This window comes from Gallus gallus, chromosome 2 (genome assembly GCF_016699485.2).
Source record: "Gallus gallus isolate bGalGal1 chromosome 2, bGalGal1.mat.broiler.GRCg7b, whole genome shotgun sequence".
NCBI classification, from domain to species: Eukaryota; Metazoa; Chordata; class Aves; order Galliformes; family Phasianidae; genus Gallus; species Gallus gallus.
Window position 1 is genome coordinate 27,683,583 of NC_052533.1, and position 19,920 is coordinate 27,703,502.

The 19,920-nt window shown below is 33.9% G+C and overlaps 1 long non-coding RNA gene across 1 annotated transcript; it reads left to right on the forward strand.

Moving 5' to 3' along the window:
* The first annotated feature begins 8,625 nt into the window (after positions 1-8,625).
* On the forward strand, positions 8,626-18,143 carry LOC121109777. The gene is made up of 4 exons (XR_005857516.2): positions 8,626-8,873; positions 15,212-15,259; positions 17,122-17,176; positions 17,355-18,143. It is a non-coding gene; the product is annotated as an uncharacterized LOC121109777 (long non-coding RNA).
* Positions 18,144-19,920: the final 1,777 nt, after the last annotated feature.

Here is a 19,920-nt window from a genome sequence, read left to right on the forward strand (position 1 = left end):
ACCTATGTTTAGAAGTGCTTCACAAACAAAGGAATACAAATTTGAAGTAAAGCATCTCTAGCTGATAAAAGATATTGTACTGTATCTGCATACATAATTGCTGGGACATTAACGTAAAAAAAAACCTGTGAGAAAATCAGCAGGCACTTTCTGAAAAACTAAACTTTTATGCTTTGTTAATATTTTCAAGCATCATCTATATTTCATTTTTATGCTTTTTATGTTTATTTTTTATTTTTTATTTCATCACATACACAAAACATGGCCTTATCTTTTACGTTACTGGCATACCTACTTACATATTTTAAAAAACTGTTAGTATTATTTGGTGCATAAATTATATATTTCTTAGTCCACAGTTCTTGAGCATGGGGAAAGCATTCTTTGTCCTGTAGTTCATCATCAATTTTTGTCAGTATGCCTTTGATCTTTTTGCCTTTTTTTTTTTTTTTTTGAAGCACTTAAGGGTAAAGTAGATATCAATAATAGAAGAAAAAAAGACACCACACACACAATCCCACAACAAACTAAATCAAGACCACAGTCAAAATGAATAATTTCTCTAGGGCCTGAAAAGTAAGTGTAGTTTCAGTCACCTGCAGATGATCAATTCTCTTGTAAAATAAAGAGTAGAACAGATTTGATTTGTACTCTCCTTTGAGACTGTTCAGCAGAAAATAATGGACTTCATGCACAAAGCTTTGCTTTTTAAGTGTTCTAAGAACTAAATCTTATATTCATGCTATTTAGAACTTAAATATCCAAATTAGTATTCTATAGGATAATGTAGAAAGAGCATTGGTGAACTTATGATAGAAATCAGCAGATTTATAATCTTAGAATTACAGTCCATCTCTGCAATATATTAATTATTTAATATATTAGTGGCAAAGTATTCAATAATACTTCAAAGTATTCAATAATTAACTTTCAGGGAGGTGAAAGTTAACATCTTTACCCTGCCCAGTAAGCCAATGAATTTTATGAGCATCTACACCAGGTCTTCTCTGCATGAAATTCCTTCTAACAAGCAGGCAGACATATGTACCAGCTTAAAACAACAGAAGGATACACTTCTCTTTCATGAGAAAATTCAGCTGCTGACAGCTAATGTGACAGAGATGAGGTCTTAATTTGAGTGAGAGAGTCTTTCCCTCCTCCTCCTCCTCACCACAGGGCCCTTGTTAACCACAGGCTGAAAACAATAGTTTAACCATTTTTAATATGAAAAAGAGTAATTTTTAAATGGGTATTTACATGAAAAATGTATTTATGACACATAAGAGCAACTTCACTTTTTTTTTTAATAGATCCCACACATACACCATCATACATATGGTCCTTATATTCATCTTTCTACTTTTTGAATGCTTATCTCATAAAAAGCCTCCTGCTTTTTATTTTTTAACCTTACCTGGAAATCCCTACAATATAAAATTACATACACTTTCTTTTGTGCAAACTACAAATTTCGGTTTCCTGGGCTAAGATAATCACTAAACAAGACGATGTTTAGTACAGAACCTGATCTTGAGGATGAGCGCTCAATGCATGACTGACTGTGTGTATACCCTGGCTTCTTGGAGACATGAAAGAAAAACAAAAAAACATTTTACTAATTCAGCTTAGGCATTCTGATGTAACTGAAGTCATTCCCAGGGGTCAAAACTTTTATACTGATTTTATTTCACAGTCCCAGGCAGACAGTAAGACATCAGACTAAACAGACATCTTCTGTACAGAGTGACTACAGATAATAATAGCTCAAAGAAAATCTTTGCCAAATTCTTGTTCTTTGTGATATTCTTCTCCATGACAGAGATTGTAGCTTTTAGCTAATGGAAGAGTATGTTCCATAATGCAGATAGGAGACAGCATAGAAACTTTATAAAGAAGAGCTGGTAACTGTGGAAACTACCCTATCAAAAAATAGGATAAAGTCAATGACCATAGAAGGCTACTTGGAACAGCTCTCTGTTCCTGCATGAAGATTTATTCTGACCCTCTGTCAAATTGGTTCTCAATTGTCCCAGGGACCTTTATCCACTGAGTCTCAGTTCTCGCCTCACAGAAAAAAAAAAAAAGTCACAATAGATCACTAATCAATTATATGTGCCACATTTCCTAGAAGAATCAAGATAAAAATAAAGCAGTTTCCCTTTCAGTTGTTGTACACGAGAAACTAAACAGAATGTAATTTTCCAAAATGTTGTTTTATGAAAAAAAATAAACTTTGTGTCAAGGTTACAGCTCTTCTTTCAAACATGCTTGAACTGCTGTGGCCACTGGAGCATAATTCAAGTCATTAAATTCGGTGCATGCAACTACAGAGAAATTGTTCTATGACAGAGTTTGCAACCTTAGGATAAAAGAAGTGAACACATTCAGCAAGGCGAAAATAGAAGACAATGCCAAATATAGAAGAAAGATAGGTATGAACAGAGCAGTAAGCAATTTCCACAGAATATGCCTTCTTTTTTGCTGCTACAACAGAACGTAGTTACTTCAAAGATACTTTTAAAGTAGAAAGGAAAAGAAAGATTTATTGGAAGCTCTTCTAAGCCACTGTTTAGCCACACTGTAGCCTTTCTTTCTCTTTAACAGTGCCTTCCTCAAGGGGTTTGAATGGGTAACGCAAATGTTTTGGTGCAATTTCTTTTGACTGCTAGAGATTTTACAGTTTTCAAGTAATTGGAGATAACAATCTAGTAGATTCTGAAAAGCTCCTAAGTCTCTAACTGCAGCCTCAAAGGTCCAAGTCCTTTAGCAGCTGTCCCAGGATCACAGGCACTTAAGCTTGTCTTGGACAAATTTACATGACGTTAAGTGTGTTGAATGACTGGATGACTTTTCAACAGTGATAGCCATCCACAAGTTCTACAGTCATTTTTTATCTCAAAATCTACCTAATCTCTTCTTTAAAACTATAAAATCCATCTATAAAAATGAGAATTACATTCATCCATTAAAGAAAAGTTACCCTATAACTGTATATCTATGATTCATAAATGTCAGCTTTGTTAAACTCCAGCTGTATAATACAATGTTTTGAGACTAATTTGTGACATCAGCAGCAGATGAGTTAATGAGTGGCCAAGACACACTAGCGAAGTATTTATTGAAGCAATACAAATACACAAAAGTATAATTTAATTGATTTGTAGTGTAACATTATAGATTGATATGAAATAAGTTTTCAGATAAATTGGTTATAATTCAAATATTTTCTTCCACAGACATATTTAAAACAGAGAGGAAGCAACTACTCTAACCAAAGAACAAACCTTGAAATTTGTGAGTTAGAAAGTAGGTAGAGGAATCATCAGCAAGGGTTCCATCAGAGTAACAGCTGATAGAAGAAACTAGTCCAAAAATGCATTTTGAAGCAAACACTTATTATCAGATGTTGCATGATCTATACCAAATATAACATTTAAGTACATCTGAATCACATGTTTTTGATAGATTATGAGAGTACTCCTTCAGCTTCTTTTTTTAAAAGCACCTAGAATCTGAAATATGCCTGCCTCTTTACTTCCTCCAACCCTGCTCTCTAACAGTTAAATTTATCTCCCTTTTTCACTGAAAGGAATGTGCCAGTTCCACGCTGCTTTGTGTTCTTCTAGCACCGAGTTCAACCAGCCATTAAGACTGCACTGAATTCAGACTGCACTCTTGCATTTGTTCTCAAGTTTGCTTTGTCATCTTTGCAATTCTAGGTTCAGAACTCTGTTTCCTTTTGCTTTTCACCTCCATCTCTGGTTGCCCCTTTTTTCCCCCTCAATAAACTCTGGCATAAAAAGGTATATTTATACCCAGAAAAAAATGTTTAAGTTTAGTGGCAAACAAGATCAGATTTATTTAACAGGTTTCCTGACATCTCCTAGACACATCTCCTCTATTTAGAAATATCTTTACGATATCCTTTACTCTCACTGTGCCTCCCAAATTTATTTTGCTACTTTGCAGCTCTCAAAGTAGTAAGAAGATAGTAGGGGAGCTGCATTCCAGCTGTTGTGATAAAATTATACAAATCCTTTAAAAAACAGTACCTCCACAATTTCATGCTAACTTCATAATTATTCCTGCATGATCCAACATACAAGAGCATTGCTCAAGCAACATTAAAATTGAGAAATAGCTGTTTCCTCCCTCATAATCAGTGTAGAAATCTGACAAATCAATTAATAAAGAAATAAGTCATATTTTTAAAACAATTTTTTTTTGGTATTTACACATTCTTAAAAAAAAAAAAAAAAAGAGAAAAGAAAAGAAAACCAGCCATGTATGATAAACAGACTAAAAAAAAATAAATTGAACTAAAAATTTAGATCAAAATTGATACAGCATTTTTTAAAAATTACTATTAGATTTGTCTCAAAAATCACTGATTTGGAAGAAGGCCTCAATAAGAGAAAGAGTACCTGATAGGTCATAAGATGCAAGATAGGTCATACACCTTCACATCTGCAGCTGACGATCCCATCCAGAACAAGATAAGCACAGCAACTCTGTAATCAGGAAAAAGACACACCCTGGTCTGAGAAGCACCTGGAAATGCCGGTACCTATGTTAGCCACAGAGCTCCCCAAACCATAGCTGGGGCACCAGGCTTAATATTTCTTCCAGAAATACCATGCTATTATTCCTCAATTGCCAAAACTTTTGAAACTGCTTATGTTTTGGAAAGGAACAACATCAGTCCAGATATCTCACCTTCCCTGAACCAAAGACCAAAATCCAACTCAGACATCCAGTAAGCATTCTTCCCTCAAGTTTATTACCTTCTCCACAGGAACCCCCTTTATATGATACTCCTCAGTTGGAATCAGAACCTCCCCTTTAATAGCAGCTGATTCCAAGGGGGCAGAAGGGCATCATTAAGCTCTTCTTTAAACCTTAACAAGGGTATTTCTAACCAAATATTTTTTCTTAAAGAAACAGACCAATGGATAGGGATGTAATATGCAACTTTGCGAATCTCGCAGTATCAAATACGATTTTTCATTTGTTCTTAAGTGCGGTCCAGAATAATAAAAAAAGTGAATCTAACATTTCATCAGAATGATTTAAAAATTCACCACGGTGAATGTAAATACTACCTGTTTCTTTTTCATGGATAAACTCTTTGTGAGACTAAAAAGTGATTCTTATGTACTTATGAAAAAACAGAAGTCTTAGAAAAGGATATAGGCTCCCATATGCATTCTAAATATCCATATTAAACTGTATGACCTGAAAATAAAAGGGAATACCTCAGACTATTATGTATCTTTGTTTTAAATATTAAAATAATATATTCAGCAGTGACAAAAGACTTACATAGTGAATTGTAAGTTTTCCACTACTAAAAGTGCTGTCTTCAGTACAAGAATCTGTCACTTCCGCGTGGGGCCTTTTGCAATATCTCTAGATTTCTTTATTTATCTTTTAGATGAATACTAAACTAGTTACTGGCTAAAAGCCATTTACGTGGCCCAAACTTTATTATTATTATTATTGTACTATGTATTTTTATTCATGTTCTAATAAAATCTTTATTGAAATCTTAAAGGAGACTATCAAGATTTTTCTTTTCAGTCTTCTACAGCAAATACCACCATCTTTTCTCAGGACTGCTCAGGTGTTATGTTTCCTGGTTATAACAATGGCTGGTTAGGAAAGTTTCTTGGTTAGTGATATTATTTATTTTTGTAAAACCTGAGTCTCTCAAAGTTTTCCAAGGCAAGGAGAGAAAGGTAGCTCAAGTTCTGTATACAAAGTGTCAAGAAATCCATGTGAGCTGAAACTATGCTGCCTGAATTATTCACACATTTTAACTGCTTATCAAAGAAAAGCTGAGTGCGAACCACCATTAAGTGTATAATGGTTTCAATTGGAAGGAAAGCCAGGGTGCACAGGAAAATAGATTAGGAAGATACACTGCAATATCAGGGGATCAGTACTCTAATGTGCATTGTGGAAGGAAGCAACTCCACTGTGGAGACAAAGCCCATCCTATGTTTATGCAGGACTACCTCCAGTTTGTACATTTAGAAATATATATCAGAACTTCCCAGAGATGTGACAAGACGTGCTTCAGTATATTTCATCAAGTCAAACGCAAAAGCTTATGTAAAAATTATTGTGTTATGGAAATAATAAACATAGTTATTCTTACATAACTGAAAAAGATATGTTAATAGTTGCAAGACTGTTGCAATGAGAAGATTATAATTAATAATTGCTAAATGTCAAAAGCACTAGACAATAAGGGCTGAGGCATGTAGTATACATAGGTTACTCCTAAATTAATGCCACCATGTATTTCCATGAAAACTACAGCTACAAAGAGCATGATAACACTGTTTGATAGAGCAAATTCTCCAGGCACCACCGTTTACTATGCATTTTCACCATCAATAAACAAGGACCTGCATGCTGTGCTTGAAAAAATCTGCACCGTTGGAGGTGACCCACTATTTCACAGCTGCTGTGACAATCTCAGTGCCAGGGAAATGATGCCCATGCAGTTTATCTCTCATCAACCTGACCATATGGAAGTCAGATGGTGCCAAATCTGGACTATGTAGTGGGTGTACTAGTATTGTCCAGGAAAGACTGGCAAAGTACTCCACATTCTTAAAACTTACCAGGGCCTGGCGTTATCCTGTTGCAAAACAAAGATTGTTCTCTTCTCTGCCCTGATTCTGGAAGTTCAAGTCTTTAACTTAGTCAACACAGCAGTGTAGGAGTCAGAGTTGGTGGTTTGTCCATGTTCCAGGAAATGTAGAAGAATCACATTTTTCCTGTCCTCTCCCAAATAGCGCATATCTCTTTACTTGCTGAGGACTGTGTCTCAAAGATTTTCTTTAATGAAAACGTTGTCACTCCATGGACTTCCATTTTGACTCTGGCTCATAGTGCCATCTAATCACATCTTATCACCAGTAATAATGCAATCCTGCAAACTGTCACCTTAAGCCTCATATTGATTCAATAGATCCCGACAAACTTGAATTTAGTGTCCTTTCTGTTCCTGTGGGAACACCCATCTGCAGTATTCCTATGTTGCTACCATTCTTTCCAACTCATTGAAGATGATATTCAGCTCCACACACAGTTCCCTGGTTATAAACCATCAATTCACATTGATGAGCTGATGAAGACATTATTTATTTTTTGGCATGACATCTGTGCTTGGCCATTTGGAACGTGGTTTGTCTTTCACATACTACTATCTCACTGTACTCACATCCACTGTTTGGTCTTCATAAATGTTCAGAAAGTATCAGTGAATGTCAAGGGGTGCAATTTTTTCTGCATGGAGGAAATCAGTTGCACACCTTTGTTTCACACACAGTTCCATGTCAGATGTCATTTTGTCAGACTGCCCCTCTGCTGCCATCCATCACATGGCAGCAAAATGTAATGGAATGTTGGTGGGAAGATACACTCTTCATTGCCACACCACCACAATCTGCCTCTGATGTGGTGGGCTAACACAATAAAATAGGAGACATTACTTTCAGAACAGCCCTCGAATTTCATTTATTGAAGAAGCTACCTTAAGCATTTCTGTGGCTATACCCAGCCTAAAGCAACTGATGATTTGCCTTTGTTTAAATATCTTTTAGTAATGGATAAACTAACCAAAATTTCCCACAGACTAAATTTTCTTGTTTACTATCCAACAGCCTGGTTATCAATTCATCAGACTTTGAAGAAACTTACAACTCCTGAATGTTATACTCTCAGAACTTTAGTAGTTCTTATTTCCGTTATGAATCCTAATCTCAAACTTTTCCTGTCGTCTCTCTTAAGATTATGGAAATCCCAGAGAAAATGCATTAAACTCATCCACAGGAAAATTTCTAGCTGGACAAATTAAGAGTGCTGCTATAGGGCTTGAAAACTAGGAAACATGCAAAGAGATAGGTGTCACAGAAGAAGCAAATCCCCTAATAAAAGTTTTGTTTGTCTCCTAGATCAATTTTTGACCTTGTGCAATCACACGTCCACAGTGAACAAGAAAGGAGCTATCAGAGCGCATATTTCAATCCTAAAGACCCAGTTAACACATACTACAGCAATAATGTGATTTTATGAAAAATAAATAAATATGTTAAAAATATCCTTACCCTCTATCATCAACAAAGTTGTAAATCAATTTTTAATCAATTTTCATATTTTTATTGTACAAGTATTTTATTCAGAACAGTTTCACTGCTCTAGGAATTCTACACCATCATTTCTTTAAATTAGATTATTTTGACAGACATGGGAGAGTGCTACCTGGATGGTTTTAACATTTTTTCAGGACAAAGAAACTTAATAATCCCAAACTAAGAGAGACTCAAGCTGAAATCCCAAGACAGGAGGTGTGTACGTCCTGAGGTATTCAAGTGCTTATAACTCATAGTTAACACAGTTTCTTGCATATGCAGGCTCTATTATGAGACATTTTTTTATTATTTTGCTTACAATTCCTAGTTTCAAACCAGAATCCCCTTAATTAGATGCTGTAAAAAGAAATAAAAACAAATTCTACCTCAAAGAACTTACAGGCCAACCATAAGAGAAAACAGATGGGCAGAGACAGATGGTGGAACAGAAGGAAATAATGAGACTTCTATAGTAGATATAAGAAATGTAATTAGGCTGATCATTTGCCCATGCATGGTAAAGTTTACTATGAATGAAACACTGCAGTGAGTTTTCATCGAGCTTCTGTATAGCAGCCCTTTTCTCTCTCCTACTCTAACAAGTGTAATCCTGCAACACAAAATTGTGCAATTCATGAGTAATTCATTGCTCAGTTTCTTATTCATCTACGTTTTGCGTAAGGGTCTCGTGGAAATTAGCCATCTTCTGAGTCCTTTCACAGCAGAGAGGTAAGGCAAATATAGTGTTTAAGGCCTTTGCTATTATTCTGTTTTGCTAAAGAAGCATCTTTATTTTGCCAACACTGTAAGAGACATCCTTCCTAACCAGGGAACAAGAGATTATCTAAAAATAATATTTTAAAATTGAGATATTATTATTTCATAAGTTATTTTCTATTCCCCTCACAAGTCTACATTTTAAGTAGGAGATACAAAACTAACTCTTGATTGAATAATGTTTTAATTGTGTTTAGATGTTCATTTATTTATTTATTTGTAAACATATTTGTGAAACTTTGTTTTACTAGAAACAGAGGATCTAGTGAATTTGTAGTGTAGTAGTAGAGAGATATAGGAAATCTTAATACCACCTTTGGTTCTGTGCATGAATCAAATTTAAGCTCTACAACAGAAACACAGATTAAGTTAAACAAGACAAAATATGTTTGTCTTGTTTGTTTCATTTTACTTGTACAGGACATCTGCTCAGCTAGAAAACAGGCTGCATGATTTTCAAAGGTCAAAAAATACACAACAAAATATCAAAAGTATTATATTATGTTTTATTGTTAAGTAGAAATACACTTTTCTTATCAAACATAGGCATATGGACCTGTCCTATGAATATTGTGAATGAAATAAATGGTTAGTATACATCTCTCTAGAATTCAGATGAGATATTATAATGCCACTTTGAACATAAATGTATCAAATACTCTCCATACTTTGAAGAAACACTAAAACCAACAGAAATATTTCAATAAAACATGAAGGACATGGATCATTCTTCCTCTAAACAGAGGCAGCCTATATTAAACTATCTAGTAATTCTTTTACAACTTCTTGTCTGGAGGATAAGAAAATCTGTCTGATCCTCTGATTTTGAGCAAGGATCAATTCACACTTAAAGCAACATTTTATTAACTTTGCTCAATTACGACTGAAATGCAGTATTTCATTACCTTCCGTGCAGGGTGAACATTTGTAGATTTTTTTTTTCACTGTGTCTGTACTTCTGTATAGTTCCGCTTGTCACCCCTTACCCATTCTTCTCACTGTCATAAACACCACATAGTGCTGCACTTTTTTCCTCCTCTGACCCAAGTTTTTAAATAGAATTATAGATGACCTCTGTGTGGGTTGTCTTCTGATTAATAAAAGCCTTATTACTTCCACTGAATCAATAAAATCCTTATAGAAAAGGAAATGTGAGAATGTGGATCTTAATAATATTGCTACTTTGCCAAGTTACAATGAGTTTCTTGTCTTTGTAGGTAACTGTTCTGAGAAGAAATTAGTAACACAAAAGTAAGCATTTTTTCAACATTATTATCTAGGTCACTCAAAAAGTAATGTTTCCTATTTATTTCCATGGAAACTACAAAACCTGTGAAGAGCGCAATAGCACCATTTGACAGTGTAAATTCACAGCTACAAAACACTATTTTTCAGAATAGGCATCACCATTAACTATGAATTTTTGCACACAATGAACAAGAGCCTTCATGCTGTGCTTGTAAAACTCTGCACCAGGTGAGATGACCCGCTATCACTGTCACCACTGCTGAAACCACCTCCTACTGCTTCACTGTGCTCACATCCACTGTTTGGTCTCCATAAGCATTCAGGAAGTGTCAGTGAATGTCAAAGGGGTGCATTTTTTTCCTGCATGGAGGAATTCAGTTACACACCTTTGCTTCATATGCAGTTCCATATCAGATGCCACTTTGTCAGACTGCCCCTCTGCTGTCATCCATCAGACAGCAACAAAATGTAGTGGAATATTGGTGGAAAGGTTCACTCTTTACTGCCATACCACCAAAATCTGCTTCTGATGTTGTAGGCAAACATAATAAAATATGAGACATTACTTTTGAAGCAGTCCTCATAATATCCAAAACACACAAGTCCATTTCCTCATAAAGAGATGGGGGTAAAATATGTAAAGGTTTTGTCAGACACATTCTTCACCACATTTCACACTTCCACTGTTGCTGCCAAACATGTCAAATAAGTCTGTCTTTTGAATGTCTCACATAAGCATAAAACGCTTAGCAAACAGCTTTCTTTATGTGCTTTGAATCTTTTGAACTCGATACTTAGGAAACTGCAGTTACTAAGAATGTTCCAACTGGGCTACCTAGCCTTTTAAAAAATACCTAAGGACTCTCAATTTATTTAGTAGATTTCTTTTCTTCTTCAAAACAAAGAGGCTTAAAAGATTAAATAGAAGGAAAAACAAAAACAAAACCAGAGCCTTTATACAGATTCTGTAACTAGAAGCTCTGAGACTCAATGCAGCAATATATAATAGAAAATTCAATACCACATTTTTATTAATGCTACACTTCACTGCTTGATTCATGTCAGAATTACATAGCATTCAGGGCAGTATGGTCCAATGCAGCATTAAGTATCCACAAATTCTGAACTATTCTAATCTCACAAGACACAAAATATCAACGTTCCTTGTTTTTTATAACTATTCAAGCCAATAATATACAATGTCATTTTAAAAGAGCTCTAAAGTAATGATTGGATTGATTTTCACAGATTATTGGAGCCCTGGTATACAGTAAGGAAAGACAGAAAAAAAATTCCAAACTCCTTAATGCTTTCAAAGTGCCTACTGTTTTAAGAGTCTTTGTAGACATTTGAAAGGTTACCAGGTTTTAATAACTGAATTATTAGAGAGATTTATTTTAAATCAGAATGTAACTTGCAGTATTTAAAACCAGTTCCATTTATCTTCTGATTTTATAAGTACTATCCAGCTGTGTTATGTAGGACACAAATTGCTCCAAGTATTTCATGAAATCTAATAAAAATCGAGCTGTTTCAAAGGAAAAGTAGATCTTACAAATGCGTAATCTAGCTAACCTTAAGCCTCTAAATATTTCACATTCTGAAGTGCTTACTCCTATGAAACTAAAAGAGAATATAATGCCACTAAGATTGGCATCCATATGATGAAAACCTTGAAATTAGGCTTTATGAAAAACAAAGTAAACTGTTCCTCTGAGTGCTCAGTGAAGAAGACAGTGAGGATCATAAAAAGATAGAAATTTGTGAGCCAGCAAATCCATATAATAAATATTCAGAAGACAATTCAAGGGCTTCTAGTTCAGAGTCAAGTTATGAGATTTTTAATAGCAAAAATGTATTCATGAGTAATTCCTTACGGTCGTGTACACAACCAAACATGTTTGTAGGCTGGTACAAGCTTATAATGAAGTCTCATTATCTGACTGGGACTGGGAAAGTTAATCAGATGTAAGATTTCAGTCTCTTTTTCAAAGTGCCTGATGGAATTCAGTCAGTCCGATGAAAACTGCTTGAACAGTTATGCTGATAACAAGGAAGAAGGCATTACCAAGAACACAAGTGTACCTGCCACCTTAAACAAAACATACCTATTTCACCTTGAGAGTTTCTGAATTCTAGCATTAATTTGTGTCTGCTTCATTAATGTGAGAATAATGACTAGAGTATGTAAATAACATGTCCAAACTTAGTTAAAGATTATGCAAGTATACTTTTTCCATGCTTATCACATGGCAAAAAATACCAATGAAGAACTGTCTGAGTGAAACAGCCAGTAGATAAAAGTAGAAAGACAAAATGGACAGAAATATCTGGTTAAAAAAAATATATATATATATGGTGGTGAGAATTACTGTCAGCAGGTAATCCATGCGAAGAGATAATGTGATTAGTGCTACAGCCCCCCCCCCCCCGCAAAACAAACAAACAAACAAACAAACAAACAAACAACAACAACAAACGAAAAACAACAATAACAGAAAAACAACAGGTGGCTTCTTTTTTTCATTGTTCTATTATAATTCTGTTGTCCTACTCTATTGTCAGCTTGAGATTTTCTTTTTTTTTAATTGTTTTCCATGGTGGACATCATCTTAATTTTCAGTCACCATTTACTTAAATCTGATGTTCTTGCATTCTATTTCAAAGGCATCTGATTCTTGGTTAGGAGTGATGTACCATATTTTTTAAACGTCAAAATCACACATCTGCTTTTAATTCTTCCATGCAAAAGAATTCATGCTGAAAATGTTGCCTTGTAAAATACTGAAGACATTTCTGTGAAGAGTCAGTGTTTTGAATGTATAGAAAAATTAATGCTGTGTCTAAAAGTATGCTTTTCATGAAAAGAATTAAGAGTAAGGAAATGGCATATTGTGATAAGAGTAAATTATGTATTTGAAGATCAATGTCATAATATATTAATAGAAATGTGAGTGACTGTTTCCAGCTAGCAATTACAGAACTCCCATTTTATAATATGGTCAGAAATTATACAACAGCACCATGGACAGTAACAAACGAGTGCCTGAAACACAGAACTGCAGAGAATCAAGGTTCACATGTTGCCACGTTTCATCACTTCACACTCTTGAGAGGACTGAATAATTCAGGATATACTGAGGCTTTTGCATCTATTATGGTTTTTACCTATTAACATTTAAAATCCTATGTGAAACATTTGATTTGCTCCACATTGTTGATATAATTTATTTTTGGTTTACCTTCTGCTCGTAAAATCTCAGTTGACTTTATTTTTTGTTTGTGCTTTTGTTTTCTTCTCATGCTGACTCTTAAAAATCTTTTAAAAATCTACCTAGTTATTTTGAGCTCACATTAAGCTTGTTTCCTGATGAATGTCAAATTTCATCAACACAAGGCAACCTGAGAAGAAAATGACCGGAGAAACTGCAATTTCTTTACTTTTGATAAACTCAAACTTTCCTAACCATTTTCAATTAGATAAAAACAGTTGAAATACAGCCATTTCAGAAATTGACCAGTGACTCAATTCTGAAACAAGGCCTTGAGAATGTGTTTTTAATGAAAGTTAAGGAGGTGGATGAAAGTTGTTTAAAATGTGTGGATAGAGAAATTTTCTGTGGAATACTCAAAATATCCTCAATATATTCCAGTCACATATCTGAATTGTTGTCATACCTGGTCTAGATTAATTGTTTTGGATGCAAATGCAAAAGCCACTCCACAGTGCTTTGACTCCAGTATTTGGAAAGACTATTAGACAGTCTGCAACTAAATAATTGCAAAGCTAACAATTGAGAACCTCCCAATATAAAAAGAAGTTAGTTGATTTCTATTATGTCAGTTCATCCCAAGTAATACAAGAAAAATGATTAGATTAATATATTTAATTACTTGGGGATAATAGTTATAGACTATTATCTGACATCTACAGAATCTATGCTTGCTATATATGTTTTTGGAATTGTTAGCATTTACTTTTAAAAGTAAAAGCTGTAGGCTTAACTGTAGCTCTACTGCTTTAGAATATAACCATAGTCTTGTATATATTCGTGTGAATCATGATTAAACAAACACTGGCTGTTGGGTTAGAAACAGTGAACTCGGTATGAGGTTAAATTTAGCTTCTCCCAGGGGAAAAGGGAATCCTTGTAGCCTATGTTTTTATGGTAATACAAAGCAACCATTAAAAAAAAACCAAAAACAAACAAACAAAAAAAACCAGAAATAATAATTAAAACAAACCCTTTAGTTTCTATGAAATGCTTTCTCTGTAAACTGTGATTACTTCTCTGTGTTGTATATTAAAAAAAAAAACAACTGCTGTAGAAAATTTGTTGCTATTATTACTATTTATTTTGCTGCTTTGCCCTGTGTATTTCTTAGTGCCACAATGAAAACAATCACTGGGAGATATTATTTTTGCAAACAGGCCCCTGTGGATCTACTCTGAAGCCACAGAATCTGAAGTCCTTCTGGCTTGTGACCTGAAAACCTATATTTACATTGCTACTATTAGCAACAATAAATACAAGCTTCAATTTTTTTGTATTTAATGGATTTTATTTTTTTTTTAATCTATATGTATATATTTCTTTTCCATTCTATTCATTGACTCTCTCACTCAGACAGCGTTCATACTTCTAACCCATTGATGAAATTTCAGGAAAACTCTCAACAAAGAATTTGCACTTCTGAGAAAGGTCGTTGTTGGAGATAATTGGTGATGTTAAACAGCTGCACCTGAGCTATTTCTAGTATAAAGTGGGCCAGGCAGGCTATGATGAGAAAGGAAAAAAAGTGTTTGCTGAGGTGTTGTCTTAGCAGCAACACTGCTATATATAGCTTGCACAGCTGGTGAATGAAATCTTGCAAAAAGAACAAACAAATCAAAAAGCAACCAACCAATATGCTAAAACTGAATAAAACTGGGGGGGGAGAAATATCTTTCGTTGGGAAGGGATACTCTGTTACTATGTCTCCACATTTTCCATTACTGATTTTTATATAGAATCTTGCATTTTTGTCTTATCTTTCCGCAGAAAGCGAGTGAGTCACACCCTGGAACGTAAGGGTTCTTACACTGTAAGGTAATCGGAGAATAGTGAAATTTAATGAAATTTAATTTAAGTGTTTCATTTTGTTCCTCATAATTCACAAGATTCACATGCACATAACTACATCAGGTTACAATGTGCAGTGTTGTGCCCTTGCACTGTCTTCACTTGAAAAAACAATCAATAATTACATAGACATTATGATCTTTATGTCAGTTTCACAAAATTGTACAGAAACCTGAGAATCCAGGTGTTTGGTTTTCTTCATTTTTTTTCTTTTCGTTTTGCTTCTCTTTCTTTCTTTCTTTCTCTTTTAAATTCTTTTAATATGGAACAAGCCCTGTTAATTAATGTTTCCTTATGCAATCAGAAAGACATATTAGATTGCATGTATCAGCCTACACGTGCTGAACTCCATTACTTTGAGCACAGATCCAGATGAGTCATTAAGAACTTCCACAGAATAAAAAGAACATAAAGAGGATTTCTACATAAAATTATATAGTATTCATGAAGTTAAGTTCCAAACAATCCATGCTATCCTTACATTTTATGATTACTTGCATTGTTTTACTCAGAAATGGCCAGGGAAAAATTTACTTTATTTTTTTATAAGTGAATCTATGATGACTGAAAAGAGAAGTATTTGGCTTTAATCCTTGTACTAAGTTTACCATTGAGAAGCCTAAGAATTATTTCACCACTCTTTTTATTTCATTGGTACTATCTAAATCTTATTAGAATTGCTTAAGAAGTACAATCAGAGCATGGGTTTAAAATTAATTTGTTCTCCTTGTGAAGAACATAAGCGCTTGAGATAGGTTAGCTTTTGTAAAGAGAAAAATCACTAATTTGGATGTAAAAGCAGTACTAGTACTTCTGTTTGAGCATCTTGGAACAGCAGCAATTCCATTCTTACATTGTTTCTTTATATATTCTCTGCTATTTTGAGATTTGAAGAGTTGCAGTACTTTTTTTTTTTTTTTTTTTTTTTTTTTGGTGACAGCTTAGTTCACAGCATCATATTTTGCCACAGAAATTTAGGACTAGAGCCAAAATGGAGGCAGTGGAAAGGTTCCCATTGACGTCAGTGGGCTTTGGATCAGGCCCCAGATAGCTAAGGACTAGGACAGTTAACTTACAATTAATGTGCATCTACACTGACCCTTAAATAGTTCAGGAAGGAAATTCTTCTTTTGTTTTTTTAAAATTGTTTTTAGTAGTCTTTTTGGGTATTTTTGAGACAATACTAATAAAAGAAGATAAAAAAAACAATAATAATAGCAAAAAATCACCTTCAGGTATGCGAGGTGAAGCTCAAGCCTCTGTACAAGCTGCTATTTGCTAATCTATAATAAAAAGACGGAAACATAACATTTAGTAATGCATTGTTGATAGATAAAAAATATATTTTCCTTCATATTTCAATTTTGTTAAAATTCAGTCAGATAATAACTCCCTGTATGTCACTTCTGCACAGACTTCTGGGTTGCCCTTTACTGTGAGATAAACATTTGGATTACCTTTTTATTCATGTCATCACAAGTGGACACATCTTTGATTACATGCAGGCACCCATATAACTGTCAGCTCTAAGTGAAACATGTGAATGTGTCATAATGTCAAGTTTATTTGAACGCATTTTTCCTTTTTAACAATGTAAAATAGTATTTCAGTAAACCAAAGCATTATATGGATTTTTTTAAGATGCCTTAGTAGGCCATTTTTAAAAAAATGAAACTTGAGTATATGAATTTCCATATCTGCTAAAATAAAATATGCATCTAAGTGGTGTTCAGCTTATTTAAGACTTGTCCATAGTTCTGCAAGAGTACTTGCTTAGAGAAAAGCTTGAGCAGCTAGGCTTACAGTAAACTCCTATTGGGTATCCACAGATGATGTGCTAAGAACTGAAGACCGCACAATTTGGGGGGATGAAGGCAGAGATGTGTAAGTATGACTACAGATCTGAAGGATCTCATGTAATGGCTGGGGGCATCTAAAAGGAAAGGAGGATACTGAATCTTATCATTGAGTTGCAATGATGAGTCAAAAGTACACATTTCAATTTATAAAAGAGAGATTTTTCTGATGTTTAAATGTGCTTAATACAAGCATTTTTTTTCAGGATTGAAAAAGCATACTAATATAATGTACATGTGTGAGAAAGAGCTAATACTGAAGTGAACAAGTGCAACAGAACTAAGGTAAATAATGACAAAACTTATTATTCTATTTCTTTGTTGCCTTCATATTCTAAGCCTTCCCAACCCACTTCAAATAATAATGTTTCAGCTCTCTACTTCACAGTTTGAGCTTCCACTTAAATTTTGTTATTGCAGCTATCCTGGGTCATGTATGCTTATTTTTGTTTTTCAAAAAATGCAGGCTCATCTTTCAGTTAATTAAACATTAGTTCTTTATGTGGAAGAGGAGTTGTTTTAATGGATCACAACTCATACACTACTAATACTCACAGCAGAGATGAATTACAGTTACTTCACAATAATATGACATGTAAATAATGTACTGTTGGGAAGGTACATCACAAATTTTACTTTATTGAAATTTTCTAAGTATTACTGACAGGGCCTAATATTCTAGTAGTTCTTCACACATTTATCAAATAAAAAAAACACTCTTGAATAAATATCAAAAATGTTGTACGAAGGGTGATCGGATAGAAGTAATTATTCATGATTTTGCATAAACAAGCTAACGAACACTGGAGCCATTTTTAATATTGCAACAGAACACCTACTTTGAAGGAGTAAATCTCTTCTAAACGCTCATTACTCATTTTAAATGAAAGATAATTTTATTGTCCTGTGTTACACAGAAATAGTACTGATGGTCATAGCCATTTCAAAGAAATGGCTTGTTTGTAAAGCTTTTATTTACACTGTAGAAAGAAGGAACATTTTCATGCAATGTTTTAAGCATCTGCTCCAATAAAAATATTTTCCTTCTGAAATGCAGACTGTTTAGAACTTACTCATATGCATTTCATTGTTGTATGAGATAATAAGTCATAAAAATCACAGTGTAACTTAGCAAAAAATAGTTTGACTTATTTTTCGGAGTACAGAAATGTAAAAAAAGTAAACAGAGCAAAACGAGGTAGTCAGAAATACTTAGCAATACATCTCTACACCCATTCCAGTAATACAAGACATATGTTATACCACTGGATTCAGCTACAAATTCTTTCAAAATGTAATGCAGAGTTATACAGACCCTCTGATCTCTTGGTCTGTGGATGACTAACCTAACTAACTTCTAACTCTAAAAGCAGTTTTAAGTAGATACAACCAAAGACTGCTGGAATTAGTAAATTTTTATAGAAGTATAAAATTAAGGAGATGAGTTCCTTAATCTGGGCAGTTTCACCAAATACATAACAACCTAACAGACCAGCAGACAGAAAAGAAGCAAATACGTAATTGTTTATAATCTTTTTTTTTTTTACATTAAAAAAAAAAAAAACATTTCAACTAAAATATGGTTTTGCTTATAAACTGCTGTTTATAATTTTTTTTTTTACATTAAAAAAAAAAAAAAACATTTCAACTAAAATATGGTTTTGCTTATAAGCTGCTTTTAACTCCAAAAGTATTAGGAATGTACCCACTGAATATACCTACTTAGTCTAAAACAAGAACCTTAAAGATATTTGCACCCTCATCACCTTGCAATGCTTTTGTCTCAGCCACTGAACCAAAATTTCCATTATTTGTACAAGTCTTCCTTTCAGTTTCTTCAGAAACTGTTCTGTTTGGAAGTGGAATGATCATACCTCCATTACTTAAGCTGCACTGAAATAACAAGGTAGTGAATGGTTGGATATTGCCATTTGTAAAACTTCTTATCTCTCTTATGGAAAGAAATAAAAATCTGGATGTTTTTGGAACAGTTCATACCAGTATAAATACAGAAACAGAATGTTCACTCCTGTGCTCATCAATTTCTTTTATTCTTTCCCTCTTTATACTTAAGATGTATGGAAAATTGATTTCATGTTAGAATTGGCACACTGCCTTTGATATATAACCAAGGATATTTTCATAAATACATACATATGAAAGGACACCAATATGCAGAATTTATAGAAGTGTGATAATTAGGAAACAAGGGTGTTTTGTCATTGTCACAATATAAAGATGAAAAAATAAAGCGAAACAAAACAAAAACAAACCAGCACAGAAGCTGCTGAAATATCTCAATATCTGACTTTATAAGATATTAAATACAGAGAACTTAGAAACAGATGATCTTTAAGGTCCCTTCCAATTCAAGACATTATATGATTCTATAATAAAGAAAGACAGTAAAAGATTTCAGGAAAGGAGTTTCAACTGACTCTCCCATTTCCAAGGGATTCAATCAATATGCTTTCAATCGCACTGATAGGAAACTAATATCTATTTTGAATTAATTACATGAACTATTTTGTGCATCTGTAACAGGTGAGTTTTTCAACTAAATGAGTTGTTCAGCATCTATGGAATAGAATATAATGGATGAAAGTTCATGGTAAAGAAAATGTGTTAGTATATAAACAATGTAATTTTAAGAATACGCTGACAACAACAAAAGAATGGAAAAGAGAGGTGAAGTAGTAATATAGATACAGAATAAAGACTTTTTAATAGTTTCACAGACAAGTTCAATTCCTTTTCCTGGTTTCTGCAGGC